The sequence below is a fragment of the Phyllobates terribilis genome, unplaced genomic scaffold, assembly GCF_046119375.1.
Source record: "Phyllobates terribilis strain yellow unplaced genomic scaffold, ASM4611937v1 Scaffold_442__1_contigs__length_1511491, whole genome shotgun sequence".
In the NCBI taxonomy this organism is placed as follows: Eukaryota; Metazoa; Chordata; class Amphibia; order Anura; family Dendrobatidae; genus Phyllobates; species Phyllobates terribilis.
In genome coordinates this window covers 1407524-1427118 of record NW_027363202.1, presented here as the reverse complement: position 1 = coordinate 1427118, position 19595 = coordinate 1407524, and positions in this window count along the sequence as shown.

Sequence of the window (19595 nt, the reverse complement as noted above, 5' to 3'; positions counted from 1 at the left end):
AAAGTATATAGCCAGGTCCCCGGTCCCCCACACACAGTATATAGCCAGGTCCCCGCTCCCCCACACAAAGTATATAGCCAGGTCCCCGCTCCCCCACACAAAGTATATAGCCAGGTCCCCGCTCCCCCACACAAAGTATATAGCCAGGTCCCCGCTCCCCCACACACAGTATATAGCCAAGGTCCCCGCTCCCCCACACAAAGTATATAGCCAAGCTCCCCTCCTCCATGTATAGCATATTTATCCAGGTCTCCCTCCCCCACATATAGCAAAGAGAACCAAGTCCAGCACCCCCTCCCCCATACATAGCATACGGTATATAGACAAGTCCCCCACACACAGCATACGGTATATAGACAAGTCCCCCACACACAGCATACGGTATATAGACAAGTCCCCCCCACACAGTATACTGTATATAGACAAGTCCCCCCCACGCAGCATACGGTATATAGACAAGTCCCCCACACACAGCATACGGTATATAGACAAGTCCCCCACACACAGCATACGGTATATAGACAAGTCCCCCATACACAGCATACAGTATATAGACAAGTCCCCCACACACAGCATACGGTATATAGACAAGTCCCCCACCACACAGCATACGGTATATAGACAAGTCCCCCACACACAGCATACGGTATATAGACAAGTCCCCCACACAGCATACGGTATATAGACAAGACCCCCACATAGCATACAGTATATAGACAAGTCCCCCACACACAGCATACGGTATATAGACAAGTCCCCCATACACAGCATACAGTATATAGACAAGTCCCCCACCACACAGCATACAGTATATAGACAAGTCCCCCACCCCCTCCCCCCCACACACAGCATACGGTATATAGACATGTCCCCCGCACACAGCATGCGGTATATAGACGAGTCCCCCGCACACAGCATGCGGTATATAGACAAGTCCCCCGCACACAGCATGCGGTATATAGACGAGTCCCAGGCACACAGCATGCGGTATATAGACGAGTCCCCCGCACACAGCATGCGGTATATAGACAAGTCAAACCACACACACAGCATACGGTATATAGACAAGTCCCCCACACACAGCATACGGTATATAGACAAGTCCCCCACCCCCTCCCCCCCCACACACAGCATACGGTATATAGACAAGTCCCCCACACACAGCATACGGTATATAGACAAGTTCCCCACACACAGCATACAGTATATAGACAAGACCCCCACATAGCATACAGTATATAGATAAGTCCCCCACACACAGCATACGGTATATAGACAAGTCCCCCATACACAGCATACAGTATATAGACAAGTCCCCCACACACAGCATACGGTATATAGACAAGTCCCCCACACACAGCATACAGTATATAGACAAGTCCCCCACACAGCATACGGTATATAGACAAGTCCCCCACACAGCATAAGGTATATAGACAAGTCCCCCACACACAGCATACAGTATATAGACAAGTCCGCCACCCCCTCCCCCCCCCACACAGCATACAGTATATAGACAAGTCCCCACACACAGCATACGGTATATAGACAAGTCCCCCACACACAGCATACGGTATATAGACAAGTCCCCCACACACAGCATACGGTATATAGACAAGTCCCCCACACACAGCATACGGTATATAGACAAGTCCCCCACACAGCATACGGTATATAGACAAGACCCCCACATAGCATACAGTATATAGACAAGTCCCCCACACACAGCATACGGTATATAGACAAGCCCCCATACACAGCATACAGTATATAGACAAGTCCCCCACCACACAGCATACAGTATATAGACAAGTCCCCCACCCCCTCCCCCCCACACACAGCATACGGTATATAGACATGTCCCCCGCACACAGCATGCGGTATATAGACGAGTCCCCCGCACACAGCATGCGGTATATAGACAAGTCAAACCACACACACAGCATACGGTATATAGACAAGTCCCCCACACACAGCATACGGCATATAGACAAGTCCCCCACCCCCTCCCCCCCCACACACAGCATACGGTATATAGACAAGTCCCCCACACACAGCATACAGTATATAGACAAGTCCACCACACACAGCATACGGTATATAGACAAGTCCCCCACACACAGCATACAGTATATAGACAAGTCCCCCACACACAGCATACGGTATATAGACAAGTCGCCCACCTCCCACACACGGTATACAGACAAGTCCCCCCCACACACACACAGCATACAGTATATAGACGAGTCCCCCGCACACAGCATGCGGTATATAGACAAGTCAAACCACACACACAGCATACGGTATATAGACAAGTCCCCCACACACAGCATACGGTATATAGACAAGTCCCCCACCCCCTCCCCCCCCACACACAGCATACGGTATATAGACAAGTCCCCCACACACAGCATACAGTATATAGACAAGTCCCCCACACACAGCATACGGTATATAGACAAGTCCCCCACACACAGCATACAGTATATAGACAAGTCCCCCACACACAGCATACGGTATATAGACAAGTCCCCCATACACAGCATACAGTATATAGACAAGTCCCCCACCACACAGCATACAGTATATAGACAAGTCCCCCACCCCCTCCCCCTCACACACAGCATACAGTATATAGACAAGTCCCCACACACAGCATACAGTATATAGACAAGTCCCCCACACACAGCATACGGTATATAGACAAGTCCCCCACACACAGCATACAGTATATAGACAAGTCCCCCACACACAGCATACGGTATATAGACAAGTCCCCCACACAGCATACAGTATATAGACAAGTCCCCCACACACAGCATACAGTATATAGACAAGTCCCCCACACACAGCATATATTATATAGACAAGTCCCCCACACACAGCATACAGTATATAGACAAGTCCCCCACACACAGCATACGGTATATAGACAAGTCTCCCACCTCCCACACACGGTATATAGACAAGTCCCCCCCACACACACACAGCATACAGTATATAGACAAGTCCCCCATACACAGCATACGGTATATAGACAAGTCCCCCACACACAGCATACAGTATATAGACAAGTCCCCCACACACAGCATACGGTATATAGACAAGTCCCCCACACACAGCATACAGTATAAAGACAAGTCCCCCACACACAGCATACAGTATATAGACAAGTCCCCCCCACACACAGCATACGGTATATAGACAAGTCCCCCACACACAGCATACAGTATATAGACAAGTCCCCCACACACAGCATACAGTATATAGACAAGTCCCCCACACACAGCATACGGTATATAGACAAGTCCCCCACACACAGCATACAGAATATAGACAAGTCCCCCACACACAGCATACGGTATATAGACAAGTCCCCCACACACAGCATACGGTATATAGACAAGTCCCCCACACAGCATACAGTATATAGACAAGTCCCCCACCTCCCACACACGGTATACAGACTAGTCCCCCCCCCACACACACACAGCATACAGTATATAGACAAGTCAAACCACACACCCCCACACACACAGCATACGGTATATAGACAAGTGCATAGCTGTGGTAGGGTAGGAGTGGGAGGAGCCTTCCTTCTCTTGTCAGTTCTGGCCCTGCAGTGGGGCCCACCGGGGAATTCCCTAGCAGGCCAGTCCGAGCCCGGTCACATGCTGACTAGAGTCTCAGACACCTCTCTGAGTAGCCCACTGATAGAAGTGGATGAGAATCTAGTCGGCATTTGACCTCAACTATTACATCATAACACCGGCTTTATCTTTTTAAAGCGTTGTAACCTTTACTCACTTTATGAATCAGCCACAGATAAAACTCAGTAAGGATGGGTTGCTACTGTGTGCAATTTGCCAGCCAGCCCAGAACAGCGGTGACCTGAGCCGACAGCAGCGACTTGAGTAGACTGTGGCCACCTGAGCCAACAGCGGCATTTATATTGCGCTATCACCAGGAAATGGATGACAATGGCAGTCAGGGGAATGGTGAAGGCCGGCATGGCTGCCATCTTGGTACTCCTGTGAAGTTCATCCACAGTCTGGACTTAATCTTATAAACTGTATACTGCATTACTAGAGGATTACTGTATATAGAATAAGCATTCAAGAGATCGCAGGTTCAAGTGCCCTAAGGGGACATAAAAAAATAAAGTAAAAATGGAAAAAAAAGAAAAAAGTTTTACAAAGGAAAAAAAATAAACAAAAATGTTAAATCACCCCTTTTTTCCAAGGTAGAAAAAAAGAAATTAAAAAAGAAACATTTTATATTGTCGTGTCTGTAAAAGTCCAACCTATCAAAGCCCAAATTATTTAAACCGCACGTTAAATAGCGGAAAAATAAATGAAGAAGCCAGAATTGCCGTATTATGGTGTCACCAAACAGTAATAAATAACCCGGTATTGTGTCACCATTTTGTGAGACCCTGCATTTGTTCCATGTTTCTGCTGATGAATCTGGGCGAGGTTCGCTTTCTGCTCGCCGACCTGCGGGGGTTATTGATGCCATTCTCTGCTGTCTACAAACTTTTCATCTCTTTTTGATGCATTTTTTGGGAGGTAAAATTACCCGAAAAGAAAAAAAAATTGGGTGTTTAGATTATCTTTGCTGTTGGGCATTTGCTGTAGGGGTTAATATATTTATGATTTGATAGATCGGACTTTTTGTCAGTGTGTCAATACTAAATAAATAAATATATATATATAATCTTTTAGTCTTGCTTTGTATTGACAAATGGAGGTAGGAAATTTAAAAGGATTTTTTTTATATATAAATTTCAATTTTAATCCTTTTCTATCACATTATTTTTTGGTCCCGTTGGGCAACTTGAACCAAAAATCCACAACTCATTGGAATTGCGACACTTAAATTCTGCGGATGTCGGGAAGGGGATAAAGAGAATAAAGTAACTTTGCAGAATGCTTCCGTTTTGTGTACACAGCTCCTGTGCTGACTTAGTGTTCTCTTTGGTTACACCACACACCCATTCTGTGTCCGGCCCCCACAGATCGCCATCTCCATATATATGGGGGGATTTCCTCATGTGACGACCCCTCTGCCGATGTATACAGATCACATGTGGCTTCACCTTCAGCTTTGATCTCCGCAGTCTTCAGCTCCGGATCCTCCAGGATGAGGGATAAATCTTTCTTGCTCTTCATTCCCCTCCGTGGCTGATACAGCAGCTCCACCGCGCCGACGTTCCCCTCATAGGGAGGAATCGCTCCGCAAAGACTGTTCTCAGCCACAGGACGATGCGCCGGATACAGGAGGAAAGTTCTCCTCTCTGCAATGAAGGATTATTCCACTTTTCTGCCATTTGTAAGATCTCTGCTTGTTGTCTGAGAATAAAATCATTCTTGTTAATATCCAGAACCTGAAAAAAATCTAATCCTGACAGCAGCGGAGCATTTATTACAATGGTATTCAGTCTAGACGATCCCCCTCCTGTCCTGACCGTTTGCTACAATGTATCAGTGCAGGGAAAATCTATCAGTTCGGACTTGGTTTCCCTTACAGAGGATTGTCCAGGCCAGACACCATTGTACCCAGTGGCGTCCCGCCAATGGCGGCAGGCCACGCGACTGCTATGGGGCCCGTGAGCTGGGGGGGCCCCATAGCAGTCGCCTGCACTGTGTACCCCCGCATCGGGTCCCCCTCCTGCACCCAGGAAGCGGCGGGGCCCTGAGCAGGCGGGGGGCTTACTCGCCGTCGGGCATCCCGGAGCACTATGGGCCCCCCCGCCTGCTCAGGGCCCCGGCCGTCACAATAATTACCTCTTCCTGTGCCCTAGACACTAGAATGTATGGGATCCTTCCAGGTGTGATGTCATTTCCGGGGGCGTGTTCTAGTTCAGCACCAGACGCCAGAGTCTCATGCAGAGACAGAGCTGCCGGTGAAGCTGCAGGAGGAGGTCAGTATCCTAAGCTGAGAAACAGGAGATTGTTCTATTAATTGCTGGTCTGATGTCTTTTCTTCTTGTTGTTTTTGGGGTGAGGGGGCTTGATACTTGCGAGTGAGGGATTTGGGGGGGTTAATGCTGGAGGGCAGTCTGGTGGGGTTAATTAATGCTTGTGGAGATCTTAGGGGGCTCTGGGGAATAATGCAGGGATAATGCGTGCTTGTGGGGGCCCTAAGGGGATGCTACGGGGTTGTGAGGGCTCTGGGGGGGATGCTGCGGGCTTAGGGGGGCCCTAAGGGGGATTCTGCGGTCTTGTGGGGGCTCTGGGGGGGATGCTGCGAGCTTGTGGGGGCTCTGGGGGGGTGAATGCTGTGGGCTTGTGGGGCCCTGGGGGGGATGCTGCGGGCTTGTGGGGCCCTGGGGGGATGCTGTGGGCTTGTGGGTGCTCTGGGGGGGGATGCTGCGGGCTTGTGGGGCCCTGGGGGGGGATGCTGTGGGCTTGTGGGGGCTCTGGGGCGGGAATGCTGTGGGCTTGTGGGGCCCTGGGGGGGATGCTGCGGGCTTGTGGGGCCCTGGGGGGATGCTGTGGGCTTGTGGGGCCCTGGGGGGATGCTGTGGGCTTGTGGGTGCTCTGGGGGGGGATGCTGCGGGCTTGTGGGTGCTCTGGGGGGATGCTGCGGGCTTGTGGAGGCTCTGGCGGGGATGCTGCGAGCTTGTGGGGGCTCTGGGGGGGGGTGCTGTGAGCTTGTGGGGGCTCTGGTGGGGGGATGCTGTGGGCTTGTGGGGGCTCTGGGGGGGATGCTGTGGGCTTGTGGGGGCCCTTGGGGGATACTGCGGGCTTGTGGGAGCTCTGGGGGGGTGTGCTGCAGGCTTGTGGGGGCCCCGGGGGGATGCAGCAGGCTTGTGGGGGCCCTGGGCGGGATGCATCGGGCTTGTGGGTGCTCTGGGGGGGATGCAGCGGGCTTGTGGGTGCTCTGGGGGGGATGCTGCCGGCTTGTGGGTGCTCTGGGGGGGGATGCTGCGTGCTTGTGGGGGCTCTGGGGGGGATGCTGCAGGCTTGTGGGGGGCTTGTGGGGCCTCTGTATGGGGTCCAGCCTGCATATGGCATTACATGGGGACCAGGCAGTATTCTCTATGGTGAATTATATGAGATCCAGTATTTTGTATGGAGCATTATATGGGGCTCATAATACTGTATGGAGGACTATGTTGTGCCCATAATATTGTATGGAGGACTTAGTGGTGCCATAACACTGTATGGAGGACTATACTGTCCGGTCTGCACTGTGCGCTGTGAGGATTTACCGGTTTCTGAGCTATTGTAGAATTTACAATAGATATCACTCATGAAATGTAAGAAGTCAGTGAAATTTTTGGCATTGTACTATGTCTATATCTATAATTTCTCTGCTGTATCTGTGCATCATGAATGGTTGGATGTGTTAAAGGGGCCACTGAGACTCTTTCGCCCGGGGCCCACGAAAACCTGGAGGAGGGAGCATCATGTGACACCCCCCTTTCCTATCATTCCTCCTCTGCGTCTGACGCAGCGGCATGATGACGCGCCACGCTGTGCCAGACAGTGGAGCTGGCAGCTGCTGAGGTGATCAGCTGCAGAGACTGAAGCAGCAGGGAACGAGGAGCGGTAAGTATGTATTTATTTTTAAATCAGTGTGTACTGATAATACTGGAGGACTGGGGCTGCATTTTACCCTACGGGTGGGGGGGGCTGCATTTTACCCTATGGGGGGCTGCATTATACTGCGTACAGGACCATGGGGGAATGCATTATACTGAGTAGAGAACCATGGCGAGTGTCTTATACTGTGTGGAGGACCATGGGGGAGTACATTGTACTGTGTGGAGGACCATGGGGGAGTGCACTGTACTGTGTGGAGGACCATGGGGGAGTGCATTGTAATGTGTGGAGGACCATGGAGGAGTGCATTGTGCTGTGTGGAGGACCACGGAGAGTGCATTGTACTGTGTGGAGGACCACGTGGGAGTACATTATACTGCGTGGAGGACCACGAGGGAGTGCATTATACTGCGTGGAGGACCACGAGGGAGTGCATTATACTGCGTGGAGGACCATGGGGAGTGTATTATACTGCGTGGAGGACCATGGCGAGTGCCTTATACTGTGTGGAGGACCATGGCGAAAGTCTTATACTGTGTGGAGGACCATGGCGAGTGCATTATACTCTATGGAGTGTGGAGAGGTGTGGGGCAGTTGGGGGATCATACTGTGTTGGTGTCATACTTTACCCTGTGAGTTGAGGTGGGGTACAGTAGGGTCATTATACTGCGCATATGGAGGAATTCACCATGGGGGTATCATACCGTGTTTGGGGGGCACTTTTGTTGGCACCACACTTTATGGGCAATGAAAAAGGGATCTAGGACTTCAGCAGGAGGAAAATTACTATGTAAAGGCTGGAAGGTTGTGAGATCTGCTCTTCTGTGACCCCGACAATTATTTACATTTTTACATATTTTTGTTGGGGGGGGGGGCCCAATTAGAACTTCTGCTATGGGGCCCCATGATTCCTATGTCCGCCCCTGATTGTACCAAATCCTCAGCTGTGCTGGTACTAAGGATATGGACACTCAGACATTTTGGGCTAAATATATACATACAAATATTTTTTCAATAACGTTTCATAAAGAATTTGGCTTTTTTATTTCCTTTGCATTGCTAGTTGCAGATTGAGCTCACTGAGAATTTATCAGTGAGCTCATTCTGACCTTCTCTGTGCTGATTATGTTCACAGACCAGCATGAAAGTTGGGCTGATCTCTGATGCAGTCATAAATCATCGCAGAAATAAAAGCGCTGGAAACTCCACATCATAAGGAGCTCACTGACTGAATCTCAAGTTAACTCATTCTGCAGCCATCAATGTGCTGCTGGGAAACAATAAGCTGGTAAAGGCCGAACAGAGGAAATGTTACAAGAAGCAAAATAGTAAAAAGTATTTTTAGAGCAATATACATGTATTTAAAGGGATTGTCCGGTGTGAAGCTGAAGGCCTGCAGTCATCTGTGTGACTCTCTGTGACTGCAGACTTGTAATCCTCACATCATGTAGACTGCGCGCTGCCAGCATTATTCTCAGCCCAGAGATGGCAGAAGCCCCTGTATCATGTGTACAGGAATTGTGCCCCCTCTCCCCGAGGAGCAGCAGTGCCTCGTCCTCCAGATACATGAGGGTCCCATCGGGGAGATCCGCATGTACCGGCCATGATGTCATCTCCATGGATACGGCATCAATGTGCAGAGCAGAAGACCCCTGTAAGGGAGAGCTCAGACGTGGGGGGATTGATGTGGATGTGAGGAGCAGATCCCCCCCATATTCACAGATTATCGCACAATACATGTGGCCTTGCACAGGAAAAACTGTGAGGAAAGAAGAAATCAGATTTCTTACAATATAGAATAATGTCCTCCTGCCCTCGCTCATGTCCAGTATTATTTATCCCCTGACCTTTTGGGTGGGGAACCCCTCCTGAGCCCCCTCCACTATATAGGAGCCATATATCTGCTCCATTACTGGCAGAAGGTAAGGAGCCAATCACACTGCACGGCTTCTACTTCCTGCTCTAAGCCCCGCCCACCTGCCTTCCCTTGAGATCTCCATGACAACCCTTGTGTGACTACAGTGACAGGCCACGCCCCCGAGGATTCTGATCAGTGCGAATGTCTCCATATTGCTGAGGACTGTGAGCAGCTGATGGGCGGAGCCAGCAGCGATGTGAGGGGCGGAGCCAGCAGCGATATGAGGGGCGGAGCCAGCAGCGACATGAGGGGCGGAGCCAGCAGCGATATGAGAGGCGGAGCCAGCAGCGATATGAGGGACGGAGCCAGCAGCGATATGAGGGGCAGAGCCAGCAGCGATATGATGGGCGGAGCCAGCAGCGATATGAGGGGCGGAGCCAGCAGCGATATGATGGGCGGAGCCAGCAGCGATATGAGGGGCAGAGCCAGCAGCGATATGAGGGGCGGAGCCAGCAGCGATATGAGGGGCAGAGCCAGCAGCGATATGAGGGGCAGAGCCAGCAGCGATATGATGGGCGGAGCCAGCAGCGATATGAGGAGCGGAGCCAGCAGCGATATGAGGGGCAGAGCCAGCAGCGATATGATGGGCGGAGCCAGCAGCGATATGAGAAGCGGAGCCAGCAGCGATATGAGGGGCAGAGCCAGCAGCGATATGAGGGGCAGAGCCAGCAGCGATATGAGGGGCGGAGCCAGCAGCGATATGATGGGCGGAGCCAGCAGCGATATGAGGAGCGGAGCCAGCAGCGATATGATGGGCGCAGCCAGCAGCGATATGAGGGGCAGAGCCAGCAGCGATATGATGGGCGGAGCCAGCAGCGATATGAGGGGCGGAGCCAGCAGCGATATGAGGGGCAGAGCCAGCAGCGATATGAGGGGCAGAGCCAGCAGCGATATGATGGGCGGCGCCAGCAGCGATATGAGGGGCGGAGCCAGCAGCGATATGAGGGGCGGAGCCAGCAGCGATATGAGGGACGGAGCCAGCAGCGATATGAGGGGCAGAGCCAGCAGCGATATGATGGGCGGAGCCAGCAGCGATATGAGGGGCGGAGCCAGCAGCGATATGATGGGCGGAGCCAGCAGCGATATGAGGGGCAGAGCCAGCAGCGATATGAGGGGCGGAGCCAGCAGCGATATGAGGGGCAGAGCCAGCAGCGATATGAGGGGCAGAGCCAGCAGCGATATGATGGGCGGAGCCAGCAGCGATATGAGGAGCGGAGCCAGCAGCGATATGAGGGGCAGAGCCAGCAGCGATATGATGGGCGGAGCCAGCAGCGATATGAGAAGCGGAGCCAGCAGCGATATGAGGGGCAGAGCCAGCAGCGATATGAGGGGCAGAGCCAGCAGCGATATGAGGGGCGGAGCCAGCAGCGATATGATGGGCGGAGCCAGCAGCGATATGAGGAGCGGAGCCAGCAGCGATATGAGGGGCAGAGCCAGCAGCGATATGATGGGCGGAGCCAGCAGCGATATGAGAAGCGGAGCCAGCAGCGATATGAGGGGCAGAGCCAGCAGCGATATGAGGGGCAGAGCCAGCAGCGATATGAGGGGCGGAGCCAGCAGCGATATGATGGGCGGAGCCAGCAGCGATATGAGGAGCGGAGCCAGCAGCGATATGATGGGCGCAGCCAGCAGCGATATGAGGGGCAGAGCCAGCAGCGATATGATGGGCGGAGCCAGCAGCGATATGAGGGGCGGAGCCAGCAGCGATATGAGGGGCAGAGCCAGCAGCGATATGAGGGGCAGAGCCAGCAGCGATATGATGGGCGGCGCCAGCAGCGATATGAGGGGCGGAGCCAGCAGCGATATGAGGGGCGGAGCCAGCAGCGATATGAGGGACGGAGCCAACAGCGACATGAGGGGCGGAGCCAGCAGCGATATGATGGGCGGAGCCAGCAGCGATATGAGGGGCGGAGCCAGCAGCGATATGAGGGGCAGAGCCAGCAGCGATATGAGGGGCAGAGCCAGCAGCGATATGAGGGGCAGAGCCAGCAGCGATATGAGGGGCAGAGCCAGCAGCGATATGATGGGCGGCGCCAGCAGCGATATGAGGGGCGGAGCCAGCAGCGATATGAGGGGCAGAGCCAGCAGCGATATGAGGGGCAGAGCCAGCAGCGATATGAGGGGCGGAGCCAGCAGCGATATGAGGGGCGGAGCCAGCAGCGATATGAGGGGCGGAGCCAGCAGCGATATGAGGGGCGCTCACAGCACTGACAGGAGCAGGTGTGTGTGCAGCCAGTTCCTCTGCTGTGGGTGTTGTGGTGTGTGAGCTTCGCCGTGTATATAATATACACACATATATATATATATTTACACACAGTTGAAATCAGAAGTTTCCATACACTGTGTAAATAGACACATCTGCAGGTTTTTCTCAATATCTGACATGAAATCAGAATAAACCTTTCCCATTTTAGGTCAATTAGGATTACCATCATTTTTAATATTTGCCAAATGCCAGAATAATGAGAGAGAGAGAATGTTTTAGGACATTTTTATTACTTACTGCTAAGTCAAAAGTTTACCTCTTTCCCTCTCCTCATTCATTGGGAGTGGGGCGCGGAGGATGCTGGGTGGGACGCGCGGGGTAACCCCCGCCCACAGCCCAGCATCCACCGCGGGGTCCGCGACACTAATGTCACGCCTCATTTGACGTGACATCAGCGGAAGAAAGAGCCGGCTGCAGCCGGGAGGTCACGTGATGCCTGTGAGTGGCGCTATCGCCAGTCCCTTCTACAGGAAATCAACCCCACATGATGCTGCCTCCCCCATGTTTCACAGTTGGGATGGTGTTCTTAGGCTTCCAAGCTTCTCCTTTTTTCTTCCAAAAGTAACGATGGTCACTATGCCCAAAAAGTTCAATTTTAGTTTCATCAGACCACGGGACATGTCTCCAAAAATTAAGGTCTTTGTTCCTGTGTGCATTTGCAAACATTAATCTGGCTTTTTTATCTTTCTTTTGGAGTAATGGCTTCTTCCTGGCACAGTGGCCTTTCAGCCTATATTCATACAGTACTCATTTCACTGTGGATATAGACACAATCTTATCAGCTTTCCCTATCATCTTCACAAGATCTTTTGCTTTTGTCCTTGATATGCACATATCGGACCAAAGCACGTTCATGTCTGGGACACAGAACCCGTCTCCTTCCTGAGCGGTATGATGGCTGGACATTCCCATCTTGTTTGTACTTGCATATAATTGTTTGTACAGATTAACGAGGCACCTTTAGGTATCTTGAAATTGTACCCAAGGATGAGCCAGACTTGTGCAAGTCCACAATTCTCTTCCTGATATCTTGGTTGATTTCTTTAGACTTTCCCATGATGCTACACAAAGAAGCAGTGTGTTTCAGGTGTGCATTAAAATACATCCACAGGTGTGTCTCTAATTAACTGAGATGTTGCCAAAAAAACTATCAGAAGTTTCCAAACACATGACATCATCATATGGGCAGTCCAGAATTGTTTAAAGGTATAGCAATATTAGTGTATGTAAACTTATGACTTTGCAGTAAGTAATAAAAATGCTTTAAAACATTCTCTCTCTCTCTTATTATTCTGGCATTTGGCAAATCTTAAAAATTATGGTAATCCTAATTGACCTAAAACGGGAAGGTTTATTCTGATTTCATGTCAGATATTGAGAAAAACATGCATATGTGTCTTTTTATTGTTATGATCTGCAACAAGTACTAAGGAAAGAAAGGAGAAAGCTATCCCTACAGTAAGACTAAGCTGAATCCCTACGATGTAGCGGCTGCCTGTTCCTAGCGAACAGACCCGCCTTAGTCCTCGGCTAGTCTGAACGAAGACCTATAGCATAAAGGAGAGGGGTCCCAAAAAGAACTAAGGACTGGAACAAAAATGGGACATCTCCTAAACAGAGAAGTTGTTACAGAACACAAAAAGATAAACTGACAAAAAGGTACTAGAGGTCCCAGAAGGACCAAGCGAACTGACAGAGAAAGGCACAGAAGCACCTGGCTAGAAAAGCAGTCAAACAACACTGAAGTCCAACACAGCCAAAAGGGCGGAGCTGGAATATAAAGGCAGATGGTCTTGTGACCGCAAAACACAAGATGGAAAAAACAAACAGAAGGGTTCTAACATTTATATAGTGTATGTAAATTTCTGGTTTCAACTGTGTATACAGGTGACAGGAGCAGGTGTGTGTGCAGCCAGGTCCGCTCTTTTTGTGGCGCCGCAGCGGAGCGTGTTGTGGTGTGTGAGCTCTGCCGTGTATATAGTACAGAGGAGTATATATATATGTGTATGTATATATATATATATATATATATATACATACACACACGGGGCATGCAGGAGTTTTTAGTTTACCAGTTTGGGTCCATGCGGAGCAGCTATAGGATTCACTGGGAACATTTTGGGGAACAGACAACGTTTTTATAATTTTTATTCCATTTTTCTTTTGCGTGAGATTAATAAAAAACAATTCTGCTGATGTTTTTTTATTTTTTCCAGCATTCAATGGCAAAACCCCAGGAATGGTTCTTATATTTTTTCTTTCCAGCGTTTATCGTGCAGTATAGAGACAAAATGAACAAAAGCTACAATTTTGCCATTAATTATTACTATTTTATTCTTGATGCTGTTTTTCGTGCCGGATAAATCATGTGATCGTTGTACAGTTTGGATTGTTGTTCTCTGCGATGTTAATCAGGTTTAGTTTTTTTGTTCTTGTTTTTTGGGGGTTTATTTTAATAAAATCTAGTTTTAATGTAAGAAAAAAAATTATATTTGAGTTTTTACTTTGTATATTTCCAAATATTTTATTGAAACGGAGTAAAGGAAAGAAGGATGAACTAGTGGGAGAGCAACTGTAAAGGACCCCTGCCAGTCCCTAAAACTAAAGGGGCCTGTGACGACACAGCATTTAATCGTAATTATCCAGATGTAAATTCCATAGGCCCAGAATGATAGACTATTGCCTGAATTATTAACTATTAAATTTATGTGTTTCTTTCTTCGGTTGGTCAACGCACATGATCTTTTGTCATTAGTCCGAATGTTGACTCATCTTTTAGGTTGAGGTGATATTTGTTCACTGATAAATGGTTATTTACCTCTTATATCAACTCTTCTGGTTTATTGTACTGTTATCTTTATAATACAGGGACGCAGGCTCTTTGAACAATGGATGTTTGCTAAATATGTTGATTACCATTTTAGAAGTCCATGCAATTTGTTGACTTGCATTGTTTCGGAATTTATAGTTTATCCTTCAATGTTTGCAATGTTTGCAAGTCAACATTGGGGGATGAACTGTGGATGCTCCAGTAATGGGAATTAGTAACACCACCCCTTTCTCTTGACCTGTGGATGAAGTCTTGAAGAAGGACAGTTGTGAACTACATAAAGGAGTCTTTTTACAAAACCACTGCCAGGAACACTCTATGGGACAGCTCTACAGAACACCATGAATCCATTAAGAGGGACATAGATTTGGTTTCTACAGGATGCCAGCTTAAGGGACCACAGCCCTGGCTGGAGGAATACAGATCTGCTCCATTGACTACTATAGAACCCATGGATACATCTGGGAAAACCAGGTTGGGACCCACCAGTCACCTGGTCCCATGGAGATGTTTGGAGTAGCCAGGTTGGGACACTCCGGCCACCTGGAACTCGTGAATATGCTCGGAAAAAGCCAAGTCGGGACCTTCCGGTCACCTAGTTCCATGGATATGTTCGGAGAAGCCAGGTTGGAACTTTCTGGTCTCCTGGCCACGTACCTCAATGGACTGTCAGCTTTCTAAGCTTGTTGTTACCTCCTCTTTGTGGGTGCTCTTTGGTGGGGGTGCCATTGGTGGGGGTAGTCAGCCCCAGAAGCCCCTCGGATTGGCAGCTGCTTTAATCCCAGCGAGTCAGCGGAAGGGTGAGACTCTGTAATTTGCACCATATTAGGTATTTGCTGGGACTGTTCGATATGTTTATTGTGTGTTTGGTGGCTCAATAAAATATTACCTCACTGTTTTACAATCATCCTGTGTTGTTGTTTATGTATCTTCTATCAGTGATGGATTATAATGAGTGTGATCTGCTCCACCATGAGGGGCCCGATCCTCCCGGGGGCCCACGTTCAAAGATCCCAGCACGGCTCAGGACGGATTCTTGTAGTGCTGATATTTGATAAATAGGATAATAGAGCGCTCATAGAAAATAAATGTCTGACCTCTTCTTTCTGATGGGCATTTTAGAGCGAGGAGCTGCGCTCTGGACTCACCGCTGCACTCCCCATGCCATTGCGGTGGCCATCTTAATATCGATCTGTGCGGAGGAGACTGTGGGAGTCAGACGGAGGTGTCAAATGTACGGACCCTTTTAATCACAGGATGGAGGGTCACTGTGAATATTAATTCATGAACCACTGTGCATAGTGACTCGCCCCCAGGGCCGTGGGGCACTCGGAAGCCGGGCCTCTGGTTGCCGGGGGATATCACGGTGGCTGGCCCAGTCCGTGGCCCAGGGCGGTCACTCAAAGGGGGGGGGGAATGCTTATAGGGGAAATTGTCGTGACGCCACCTGTGGATTCTGGTAAGAGGTTACCAGCGCTGCGACAGTCCACTGAGGCTGATGTTAGGGGCAGCTATGATGGGACGGCTCCCCACAGGTAGAGCAGGCCTCAGGGCAGTGTGGAGGTGTAGAAAGATGGTGGAAGCAGGAGGGAGATGGCAGGACGGTTCCAGAGGAAGTACAGGCACACACACAAGGGTAACCTTCAATACCTTTACTGGTGGTGATGCAGGTACGGTCCAGGGCTTGTGGGGGCCCCGGGGGGATGCTGCGGGCTTGTGGGGGCCCTAAGGGGATGCTGCGGGCTTGTGGGGCCCTGGAGGGGATTCTGCGGGCTTGTGGGGCCCTGGAGGGGATGCTGTGGGCTTGTGGGTGCTCTGGGGGGGATGCTGCAGGCTTGTGGGGTCTATGGGGGGGATGCTGCAGGCATGTGGGGGCTCTGGGGGGGGTGATGCAGGCTTGAGGGGGGCCCTGGGGGGATGCAGCCGGCTTGTGGGGGCCCCGGGGAGGATGCAGCGGGCTTATGGGGCCTCTGTATGAGGTCCAGCCTGCATATGGCATTACATGGGGACCAGGCAGTATTCTCTATGGTGAATTATATGGGATCCAGTATCTTGTATGGAGCATTATATAGGGCTCATAATACTGTATGGAGGACTATGTGGTGCCATAACACTGTATGGAGGACTATACTGTCCGGTCTGCACTGTGCGCTGTGAGGATTCACCGGTTTTTGAGCTATTGTAGAATTTACAAAAGATATCACTCATGAAATGTAAGAAGTCAGTGAAATTTTTGGCATTGTACTATATCTATATCTATAATTTCTCTGCTGTATCTGTGTATCATGAATGGTTGGATGTGTTAAAGGGGCCACTGAGACTCTTTCGCCCGGGGCCCACGAAAATCTGGAGGGAGCATCATGTGACACTCCCTCTCCCATCATTCCTCCTCTGCGTCTGACGCAGCAGCATGATGACGCGCCACGCTGTGCCAGACAGTGGAGCTGGCAGCTGCTGAGGTGATCAGCTGCAGAGACTGAAGCAGAGGGGAACGAGGAGCGGTAAGTATGTATTTATTTTTTAAATCATTGTGTACTGATAATACTGGAGGACTGGGGCTGCATTTTACCCTACGGGTGGGGGGGGGGCTGCATTTTACCCTATGGGGGGCTGCATTATACTGCGTACAGGACCATGGGGGAATGCATTATACTGAGTGGAGAACCATGGCGAGTGTCTTAAGGCCCCGTCACACTAAGCGATGCAGCAGCGATCCCGACAACGATACGACCTGTCAGGGATCGTTGCTGCATCGCTAATACATCGCTGGGGAGCTGTCAAACAGGCAGGCTCACCAGCGATCAGGGGAGCAGCGATATCGTGGAAAGAATCGTTCCACGATGTCCTGCTCCTGTTACCAGCCTGCTGCTTAAGCAGGAGCAGGCTGGTAACTATGGTAAACATCGGGTTACTAAGTGCGCGTGTGCCCCTAGTAACCCGCTGTTTATCATGGATACGACTCTGCTAAGGTGAACGGTAGCCTCCGCGCACCGTAGCAGAGTGGTATCCATGGTAAACAGCGGGTTACTAAGTGCGCGCGTGCCCCTAGTAACCCGATGTTTACCATGGTTACCAGCCAGATCGTTGGTCCCGCTGGTCACACACAGCGATGTGTGCTGGCCAGCGGGAGGCCAACGACCAAAAAATGGTCCAGGACACTTTGCAGCGATCAGCGACCTCACAGCAGGGGCCTGATCGCTGCAAAGTGTCACACATAGCGACATCGCTGGTGAGGTCGCTGGTGAGTCACCAAAACCGTGACACAGCAGCGATCTCGCTAGCGATATCGCTATGTGAGACGGGGGCTTTATACTGTGTGGAGGACCATGGGGGAGTACATTGTACAGTGTGGAGGACCATGGGGGAGTGCATTGTACTGTGTGGAGGACCATGGGGGAGTGCATGGTACTGTGTGGAGGACCATGGGGGAGTGCATTATACTGTGTGGAGGACCACGGGGAGTGCATTGTACTGTGTGGAGGACCACGGGGAGTGCATTGTACTGTGTGGAGGACCACGAGGGAGTGCATTATACTGCGTGGCGGACCACGTGGGAGTGCATTATACTGCGTGGAGGACCACGAGGGAGTGCATTATACTGCGTGGAGGACCATGGTGAGTGCCTTATACTGTGTGGAGAACCATGGCGAGAGTCTTATACTGAGTGCATTATACTCTATGGAGTGTGGAGAGGTGTGGGGCAGTTGGGGGATCATACTTTACCCTGGGAGTTGAGGTCGGGTACAGTAGGGTCATTATACTGCGCATATGGAGGAATTCACCATGGGGGTATCATACCGTGTTTGGGGGGCACTTTTGTTGGCACCACACTTTATGGGCAATGAAAAAGGGATCTAGGACTTCAGCAGGAGGAAAATTACTATGTAAAGGCTGGAAGGTTGTGAGATCTGATCTTCTGCGACCCCGACAATTATTTACATTTTTGTTGCTGGGGGGGGGCCCAATTAGAACTTCTGCGTCCTATGTACGCCCCTGATTATACCAAATCCTCAGCTGTGCTGGTACTAAGGATATGGACACTCAGACATTTTGGGCTAAATATATACATACAAATATTTTTTCAATAACGTTTCATAAACAATTTGGCTTTTTTATTTCCTTTCCATTGCTAGTTGCAGAATGAGCTCACTGAGAATTTATCAGTGAGCTCATTCTGACCTTCTCTGTGCTGATTATGTTCACAGACCAGCATGAAAGTTGGGCTGATCTCTGATGCAGTCATAAATCATCGCAGAAATAAAAGCGCTGGAAACTCCACATCATAAGGAGCTCACTGACTGAATCTCAAGTTAACTCATTCTGAAGCCATCAATGTGCTGCTGGGAAACAATAAGCTGGTAAAGGCCGAACAGAGCAAATGTTACAAGAAGCAAAATAGTAAAAAGTCTTTTTAGACCAATATACATGTATTTAAAGGGATTGTCCGGTGTGAAGCTGAAGGCCTGCAGTCATCTGTGTGACTCTCTGTGACTGCAGACTTGTAATCCTCACATCATGTAGACTGCGCACTGCCAGCATTATTCTCAGCCCAGAGATGGCAGAAGCCCCTGTATCATGTGTACAGGAATTGTGCCCCCTCTCCCCGAGGAGCAGCAGTGCCTCGTCCTCCAGATACATGAGGGTCCCATCGGGGAGATCCGCATGTACCGGCCATGATGTCATCTCCATGGATACGGCATCAATGTGCAGAGCAGAAGACCCCTGTAAGGGAGAGCTCAGACGTGGGGGGATTGATGTGGATGTGAGGAGCAGATCCCCCCCATATTCACAGATTATCGCACAATACATGTGGCCTTGCACAGGAAAAACTGTGAGGAAAGAAGAAATCAGATTTCTTACAATATAGAATAATGTCCTCCTGCCCTCGCTCATGTCCAGTATTATTTATCCCCTGACCTTTAGGGTGGGGAACCCCTCCTGAGCCCCCTCCATTATATAGGAGCCATATATCTGCTCCATTACTGGCAGAAGGTAAGGAGCCAATCACACTGCACGGCTTCTACTTCCTGC